The sequence below is a fragment of the Pelobates fuscus genome, chromosome 2 (assembly GCF_036172605.1).
Source record: "Pelobates fuscus isolate aPelFus1 chromosome 2, aPelFus1.pri, whole genome shotgun sequence".
Lineage (NCBI taxonomy): Eukaryota > Metazoa > Chordata > Amphibia > Anura > Pelobatidae > Pelobates > Pelobates fuscus.
In genome coordinates, this window is record NC_086318.1 from 306,561,268 (window position 1) to 306,568,165 (window position 6,898).

General features: G+C 40.4%; 1 protein-coding gene across 1 annotated transcript in view; it reads left to right on the plus strand.

The window, feature by feature from the left end:
- Positions 1-6,898, plus strand: part of TRAPPC3L (trafficking protein particle complex subunit 3L) — a 166,078-nt gene that overhangs the window by 112,084 nt on the left and 47,096 nt on the right. The window lies entirely within an intron of this gene.

Sequence of the window (6,898 nt, forward strand, 5' to 3'; positions counted from 1 at the left end):
GGTTTAGTAACAGCCGTATGACCAAGTATCAAGCAATGTTGTGTGAAAACCCAAGAGTGCATTTAGAGACTGTAAACACCTTAAATCCAGCTACCCTTTTGCCGCAACCTACTGAAAGTCAACATGATTGTTTGGAAGTAATGGATGAAGTATTTTCAAGTAGACCAGATCTTCGTGATTTTCCCATCCAGAACCCCGATGTTCAATATTATACCGACGGCAGTAGTTATGTGAAAGAAGGGATCCGCTATGCAGGATATGCAGTGACAACAATAGACAAGGTGATAGAAGCTCGGCCACTGGCGAAAGGAACATCAGCACAAAAGGCAGAATTAATAGCACTAACACGAGCGTTACAATTGGCTGAAGGTTTAAGAGTAAATATCTATACGGACTCTAAGTATGCGTTTTTAACCACTCATGCCCACGGAGCTTTGTATAAAGAAAGAGGACTACTGAATTCAGAAGGCAAAGAAATCAAATACGCAGCTGAAATCCTACAACTATTGGAAGCAGTGTGGGAGCCGAAAGAAGTCGGTATCATACATTGTCGAGCGCATCTGAGAGGAGATGGTGATGTAACCAAGGGAAATCGGATGGCAGATAGTGCAGCTAAGCGTGCTGCTGAATCAGGAAGACAGGAGTATGTGGGGCATATAGCTGCTCTTATACCAACTCCACTGTCCCAATGGACTCCAGTTTATACAGCTCAAGAAGAGGAGTGGTTAAAGACTGAACCGGGAAAGTATTTGGAGAACAAGTGGTATCAGCTAGAAGATGGAAGAATAGTCATACCAGCATCACTAGCGGTAGAAATTGTCCAAAATTATCACAACGGGACACATTCTGGGAGAGACAGTACTGAAGAATCTCTCAGGAAACATTTCTACATACCAAGATTGTCCAACTTGACTCAGGCCATTGTACGCAGATGTGTAACGTGTGCTAAGAATAATGCAAGACAAGGACCAGTAAAGCCACCAGGAGTCCAGTTTATGGGGGGACTCCCCATGTCCGATCTACAAATAGACTTTACAGTAATGCCTAAATCGGGTGGACATCGTTACCTGTTGGTAATTGTGTGCACCTATTCAGGCTGGGTAGAAGCATGTCCTACTCGTACAGAGAAAGCAGGAGAAGTTGTAAGATTCCTGCTACGAGAAATAATGCCCCGATATGGACTACCCTGTTCTATAGGATCGGACAATGGTCCAGCTTTTGTTCATCAGTGCCTACAACAACTGACTCATATGCTTGGTATAAAGTGGAGGCTTCATACTGCATATAGACCCCAGAGTTCTGGTAAGGTAGAGAGAATGAATAGAACTATAAAGAACCAGTTGGCTAAAATGTGTCAGGAAACCCAACTTAAGTGGAACGTTCTCTTACCCATAGCTTTATTGCGAATCCGCAGTACCCCTACCAGAAGGATGGGCCTCTCTCCTTTTGAAATCATGTATGGGCGACCACCTCCCGTACTTGGTAACTTAAGGGGGGACTTGAGTCAGTTGGGAGAAGGAATTACCCGGCAGCAGGTTGTAGAGTTGGGTAAGACTATGGAGGAGGTACAGAAATGGGTACAAGATAGATTACCTGTGAATATTTATCCCCCTGTTCATAGTTATCATCCAGGAGACCAAGTGTGGATTAAAGAGTGGAATAATGTACCGTTAGGGCCCAAGTGGAGAGGTCCTTATGTTGTTCTTTTGTCTACCCCTACAGCGATAAAAGTAGCCGAAGTAACTCCGTGGATACATCACTCCAGGGTTAAACCAGCAGCAGTCGATTCTTGGCAAATTACAGCAGATCCAGAGAATCCCTGCAAGATCCGGTTGAAACGCACTACTCAGTCGGAGTAACGAGGAATTATTGTGGATTACAAATTTTATTGTTACAGGTGTGAGTGAGAAGGCCATAATAAAGCCTGTCCGCTTACCAACACATAGTGTATAAGCCAGGAAAGTCTCGAAGGGACACCTGTGAAGACGAGCAGAACTCCATTCCCTGCAGCCCTCACATCCTGGAAGCTGAGGTTCCATCGCACGGACGAAGACTGAGGATGACGGTGAAAGATGTGCTTTTGATTGTGTTTATTTATATGTGTTTTTATATTCAGGAAGGTAGAGGTACCGACACTCCTAGCTGTGAGGTATGCATTAAGACTACGAGAACAGGTAACCATATTTCCCAAACCCTAATTTGGCATTCACAATACGAATGTAAAGGAGAGGTATCAAGATGTAGATACCTAAATATAGACTATAGTGTGTGCCATTTAGGAGTAGGAGAACCTAAGTGCTTCAGTCCAGAGTATCAACCTCGTACAATTTGGTTGACTCTCAGGAATGGAGATCCTCAGGGGACCCTAATTAATAAGACGGTGTTAGAATCCGTACATTCTTCGGGTGTTCTGCTATTTGATGCATGTAAGGCGATATCAAGTGGTAGAAAACCGTGGAATGTATGTGGGGATCTTAGATGGGAGAGGACGTATGGGTCTAATGATAAATATATTTGTCCCAGTAGTAAAAATAAATATGTGAGTCCTAGATGCCCAAATAAAGACTATAACTTTTGTCCATATTGGTCTTGTGTGGGGTGGGCGACTTGGGGACAGACAGTAGATAAAGACATGATAGTGACTAAGTTGCCGACTAGCCCTTATTGTAAGTCTATGGAATGCAACCCAGTCCATATACTTATTAATAACCCCGACAAGTTCCTAGATAAGTATGGAAATTTATTTGGGTTTCAGATATACGGGACGGGTTTAGATCCTGGGACATTATTGTTTATAGGAATAGAGACTGATACGGTATCCTCCCAGACTCATCAAGTATACCATTCCTTTTATGAAGAGATGAGTATAGATAATAAGATCCCCCATAACGCTAAAAACCTGTTCATTGACCTAGCTGAAAGTATTGCCGGTAGTCTTAATGTTACCAACTGCTATGTGTGTGGAGGTACTAACATGGGAGACCAATGGCCTTGGGAAGCAAAGGAGGTAATGTCCGGTTCTGAGGCAGTTGACCAACTAATATCTACACAAGCCGATTATCATTTGAGTGTTAGAGGTAGATCTGAGTGGAGATTAAAGACCTCCATCATAGGTTATGTTTGCATAGCAAGGAAAGGAATAATGTATAATACTTCTGTAGGAGAATTAACTTGTCTAGGGCAAAAAGCTTATGATGATGATACTAAAAATACAACTTGGTGGTCGGCTTCAAATGTCTCAGAACCATCTAACCCGTTTGCTAGATATGCCAGTTTAAAGGATGTGTGGTTTGATTTATCCATCACATCTACCTGGAGAGCCCCAGCAAATTTGTACTGGATCTGTGGTAAGAAAGCCTATTCGGAGTTGCCACAGGACTGGGAAGGGGCATGTGTGTTGGGTATGTTCAAACCATCCTTCTTCTTGTTACCGATTGAAACAGGTGAGACTTTAGGTGTTAAAGTGTATGATGTGAATCATAGGAAGAAAAGGGGACCCTTAGAGATAGGCACCTGGGAAGATAATGAATGGCCTCCCCAGCGTATCATAGATTATTATGGGCCAGCCACGTGGGCAGAAGATGGTACCTTTGGTTATAGAACCCCAATTTATAAGGCTCTAGATCAAGGAGAACCAATGCAGGAAGATGAGTGTTAAAAGATTCACATCATAAGATAAGTCTGGTCTGGTTCATGGTAACCTGAGGTATATGCAAACCAAGGTTAAGTGATGCCTCAAGTAATTGTGAAATATCAGAGGCATCAAAGGGGGGAATGTGATGTAATTCCAGTAAAATACAAGTTTAGCAGGCTAAGATTGCCACAAGGCATATGTATGTATATGTGTTTGTAGTATCAGTTAGTTAATTACACGTAGCTAAGATACTGTTATCACTGTACTGACCAGGTGCAGGAATGTAAGAACTGGAATTACGCGTCCCTCTCCTTTGTATCAGATGAGCCACGTGGTTAGACCGGATGGATGAGTTTAGACTCTATTTATTAAATAGGTTAAGGGTATGTGTGGGTGTAGTTAATTGTGGGAGGAGCTACAGTGCTATATAAGGAATGTACTCTATGTATTCAGTACTCAGACTTTGCTGTATTTTGGTGACGCTAGTCCCTCTGAGTCCCGATCGGTGATCCAATAAAGAATCTCTTCCTTCCTGAAGAAACCTGTGTCCATCTCTCTGTGCTTGGCTTCCGTCAGTTTCTCCGGTATCAGTCTGGGTGCCTAGAGTGGTCCTTTAAAGTTAAATAGTAAACTGAAAACATAACAGTAAACTTTCTGGCGATCATAGAAATTACTTCAAACTCTGTTGCTACTTAAAAGTATTGTGTGCTGAAAAGTGGTCTAAAACATTAATATTGGGGCAGCCACCATTTAAAGGAACACTATAGGCACCCAGACCACTTCAGCTTAATGAAGTGGTCTGGATGCCAGGACCAGCTAGGATTAACCAGTTCTTCTATAAACATAGCAGTTTCAGAGAAACTGCTATGTTTATAATAGGGTTAATCCAGCCTCTAGTGGCTGTCTCATTGACAGGCGCTAGAGGCGCTTCCGCGCTTCTCACTGTGATTTTCACAGTGAGAAGATGCCAGCGTCCATAGGAAAGCATTGAGAATGACGAGGAGGAGGAGAGTCCCCCGCCCAGCGCTGTAAAAAGAGGTCAATTTAACCCCTTCCATCCCCTAGATCCCGGGGGGCCCTGAGGGTGGGGGGGACCTAGAGACCCTATAGAGCCAGGAAAAAGAGTATGTTTTCCTGGCACTATAGTGGTCTTTTAACCCCTTAAGGACCAAACTTATGAAATAAAAGGGAATCATGACATGTCACACATGTCATGTGTCCTTAAGGGGTTAACCTCGTGTAACCAGCAGGAACATTACGACTTCTCCCCTTTTACATGTTTGCACCACTTTTCAGAAATAACACTTTTTCTACCTGACCCTAATATTTCTTGAACACATATCAGACACTGTACACCTCTCCTGTTTATGATACTTTATTTTATACAGTTGTATCCTATTATCACAATTTCTCAGGTTCGGGTGGGGCTAGATTATATACCTTTGAGCATAATAAAAGCGATTTTGGTGACCACAATCTCTTGTTAAAAAAAAATAGGCATTTAGGTATAAGGTATGAGTGTTACTCACATAGTAAGTTTTCAATGGCCAAAACATTTCTAAATGTGATTCATTTGTGCAGTTGAATGTCTTTCCACTCCATACACAGCCAGTTCTGAAGATACTTGACCACAACTAAAACCTAATTGCTGCAGTGGAAATGTGATTATAGTATAAATACCGAAAGCTTTCCTGAGACTATCATTAAGATGATATCTTCACTGTGTGGAGATGGCTTCTGTTGAATAATTAATTCAGTCTCTATCTCATTAAACCCCAAAGTGACTGTTGTCAGATGGTTTGCACTCTCAGTATATTGGTACATTAAAATGGGGACATCTTAATCAGCCTGAATATAATGTGATACTGTAACAGGTGTTACATATATCCTAGACAAACTAAACTAAAAGTCATTAAAACTATACTAACTTAAAATCTGACCGTTGGTGCATATTATTTATTAACACTTTGCTAAAAAAAAAAAAATTATTGTAAACAGCTATTTTGAATAGCTATGAATTAAATTACCATAATGTATAAATGTATTTTCACTAGGTAATATCAGTTATTTTTTGCAAGTCCCAATTTTTTTTTATTATTTTTTTTTACAGTATTGTTCAACTGCTTTATAATGTCATATTGTATGTGAGTTACTCTTCACAACAAGCCAATTACCAGTCACTTATCTGTTAATTAAATCCAACTTAATTCAGTATAATATTCTGCACGTTGCAGACCTTTTCCAAGAATGTTATCATTGTTTAGATGCAAAACCCATTAATATAGCTGTAATTTTAGGGATAACCAAATTACTATATTGATGTCTTTTACTCACTTTCATCATGATGGGAAACAATTTTCTTAAACGGTTTCTCATGGCCAATGCGTTCATAAATTTTATTAAGTCCTCTGATTTTGAAAATTTAATTGGAAATTAAATCCTCCCAAAAAAGAAACTTGATTAGAACTCATGTAGTATTTTTCATCCTTCTCAATTAGAGCTTATAGAATTTGACATATACTGATCAGACACAACATTAAAACCACCTGCCTAATATTGTGTAGGTCCCCCTGCTCCGTACTGCAGGAACAGCTCTGAGGCATTGAGGCATGGACACCACAAGACCTCTAAACTTTTCCTGTGGTTTCTGGCACCAGGACATTAGCAGCAGATCCTTTATGTCCTGTAATTACGAGGTGGGGCCCCCATGAATCAGATTTGTTGTAAATCCCACAGATGCTCAATTAAGGGGATCCCATGTATTTAGTCCATATAATGTGCAACCAGGAAACTCATAAGTGGCTAATCCAAAGTACTGCAAAACCAGATGCACTAAAGGAGCTTAAGGAACCCAAAACACTGATCATATGTGCAAAACTCATATGAAACATTTAAAAAGTGATGAAGGGACTTAGCATTCAAAGTGTTGAAGTGTTGTTAGATGTCCATTTTTTCTTTCAACTTTGATTTTTATTCTAGCTTGCAGTAGATCAAATCAGAATGCCTTATTGTTCACAAAGTTTGTCAACTTACTGATGGGAGAAAATCTAGCTATACACAATTCAAATGAGGACTATCTTGATGATATAGGGAGAATTAAATGCCCCTAGGCTTCCAGCAAGTGTATTTGGGTAGTTTGTTGTTTCTTTTCCCTTATTTATGTCTTGAATGTTTTATTATTTTAAACTCTGTTTTCACTGTCACAAGATGAGGACTTAAGGCTGCATGTCATAACATCGGATTGATGTAAACATTAATTTATTT